Here is a 2,720-nt window from a genome sequence, read left to right as displayed (position 1 = left end):
CCTGTGTGTTGCTACTTGTGTTGTTATTTCAGTGTCTCCCAGACCCATCCAGCTCTCCTCAGCTGAGGTGTTACCAGGAATGGACAGCTTCACCCTAACCCTGAACAGTCCAGAGCCCGTGAGCCTGGGTGGACCAAGCCACAAGCGGATGCCCAGATAGATGCCTGGGACATCAGAAGGGTTGAGTCCCTCTGGCCCAGGGTCCTGACACCAGTGCAGAATGCTGCCTGTGTGTGTGTGTGTGTGCGCGCACGTGCGCGAGTGTGCATTTTTTTTTTTTGTCTTTTCTTCCGGTACCAGGAATCGAACTCACGACCTTGCGCTTGCCAGGCAAGCGCTTTGCCACTGAGCTAAATCCCCAGCCCTGCGAGTGTGCATATGATTCCGCCTCAAACACAACCCCCTCGGAAGATCTTGAGGGGCTTCCGGGCCAGAAGGAACCTTTAGGGGATCCAGTCTAAACTTGCCAAGGTGGAGACAAGCCCACCTCTGACACGACGTTTCCTGCGCCACCGGGACCCTCTGGCCACCGGGTCCCTCTCCCTAGGTCCCACGTCCTTTCATAAAAGCCAGGGCTGCCTGCTCCGTTTGTTTAGGTCCACATTCTTCGAATATTCACAGCCCTCACCCCACCGCCTCCCGCCTGTTCCTTCCCAAGCTGCCCGTCTGACCCCGGCAGCTCGGGTCCTCTCTGGGTCAGGGTCCCCGGCCCTCCCGGTCCGGGCGGCCTCCCCGCCTCTCCCGGCTTCCCACAGCGAGGCGCACCGCAGGCGGCAGCTAAAGCTGCTCCAGGGCCTCGTCCCCGGCGGGCCCGCTCCTCCGCTCCTCCGGACCCTGGCTGCGGGGTTGGGGAGGGACGGAGGGGCCGCGTGCTCAGGTTTGCAAGCATCGGGTTTCGCTCTGCGACCTCGGGGCGACCCCAGCCCGGGAGGCAGCGCCCGTGACTCCTAGAGCCTCTCTCGCGGATCCCCGACCCCACCGCCGCGGAAGTCCCTGTCCCCGAGGTCTAAACCCTGGGGCGTTCGGGCCTATTCATCCTTGATCCCAGGAAGCCTCCCGAGGCGTCCAGGAGCCCGGGTGCGCGGGTCGGTGTGCGGGAGGCTCCGGCGCAGGTGGGGACCCCGCCCGCGCGCGGGCGCCCGGCTCGGCGCATCTTCCTGCCTCTGCCGCCCCCTGCTGCCGGCCGGTGCCAAGGCCTCCGCCCGTACCCGGCAAACCGGACAATCCAAGTCCCCCGGACGCCCCTAAACCTCTGCCCTCCATCGTCACCCCCGGAACCCTTAGTTTCACTTCCGCCAACCCAGGAGGAGACCGGGTGGAGAGGAAGCCCGCTCCTCGCCTGTCGCCTGTTGGGTCCGGAGGTGGGCGGGGGTGCGGGTCCCCCAGCTTCCGTCTGCAGCCGCCCTCGCCGCGTCGGGCTTCGCGGGGAGACCGCGGGGTCCTAGCGAGGCGTCCCGCCCGGCCGGGCTGGGCCAGAGCTGCGGTCTCCGTCTCGCTGTCTCCGGCCTTGGTGTCCAACCGCAGAGGTCGTCCCCCGAGCACGAAGGTCACTGTTGATCCGGTGCTCTGGGCTCAGAGCTTTTCTCCGCGGAAACATGGCCATCGTCACTCGCATGGCATTTATATCCGGCAGCGGGTCCCCGGGCCAGTCCGCAAAGCCGGGCGGTGACTTCTCCCTCACCCTCTCTGGACAGCGGGGATCCGCCCCCTGGGAGTTTAGAGAGAGCTCCCGGAGGTGGGTTAGGGTGAGGCTGGGTGTGGGCGACACTGGTGGCCGCTCTGGGGCACTGGTGGAGGCGCCCACGGCTCAGGCAATGGAGGCTTCTCACTGGGCCCCTAGAGCAAGGAGAGAGAGGCAGCAGAAAGGAAAGAAATGCGGGGGCTGGGGATTTAGCTCAGCGGCACAGCGCCTGCCTGGCAAGCGCAAAGTAGTGAGTTCGATTCCCGGTACCGGGAAGAAAACAAACAAACAAACAAACAAACAAAAAGAAATGGGGGATGAAAAAATTAAAAAAAGGAGCGCAAGAGAGGTAGAGCCATTGGGGGAACTACTTTGGGTTGGGGCAGATCACAAACTCTTGGTGGAGGGGATAGGTTCTGCACCCTCTTAACTGCTTTTCAAACTTGAATCCCCAAAATAAGAGGAAGTGATTGAGGGTGCCCGAGAAGGAGAATGACGGGATAGAATTTTGCTGCGAGGCCTGACCTGACTGGGCTCCATGGGAGAGGACAGGACGCGGGCACACAGCCAGCAGGGGGTTTTCCTAGCTTAGGAGGTGGACAGTGAAATCACAGAGGGGGTGCCCTCTGGCCTGTCCTGACCTTGGAGGCTGCTGAGCTTTTGTTTGCTGTTTTTGGCATTCCTGACTTGGGGTAAAAAAGAAATAATGTGTACACATGGACTCCTTAGTTTAAGTCACTGTCCCTACCCCCGGGAATGTTCCATACCCAGGAGGCCACGGGGTGCAGAGCGGTTCTCCCCCTCCCCTGGCCGCATTGCACTCTGGGAAGCTTTGAATGCGTGGGGTAGGGGGGGTGGGGCGAAGAGAAAGGGTCACCAAGGGTCCCTCCGCCTCAGAAAGTCCTGTGTGGCAGGGGTGGGGCCCCTTGCTCAAGTCTGGCGCAGTCAGCAAGGACTGTCAGAGCTGTGCAAGGACTTCTTCCTGGCCAGCTGTGCATTTCAGAGTCCCGAGTCTGCTGGAAAGAGCAGAAATCACCCC

Source organism: Chinchilla lanigera, unplaced genomic scaffold (assembly GCF_000276665.1).
Source record: "Chinchilla lanigera isolate Chin_1 unplaced genomic scaffold, ChiLan1.0 scaffold00036, whole genome shotgun sequence".
NCBI lineage: Eukaryota > Metazoa > Chordata > Mammalia > Rodentia > Chinchillidae > Chinchilla > Chinchilla lanigera.
This window is presented reverse-complemented; position numbering follows the sequence as displayed.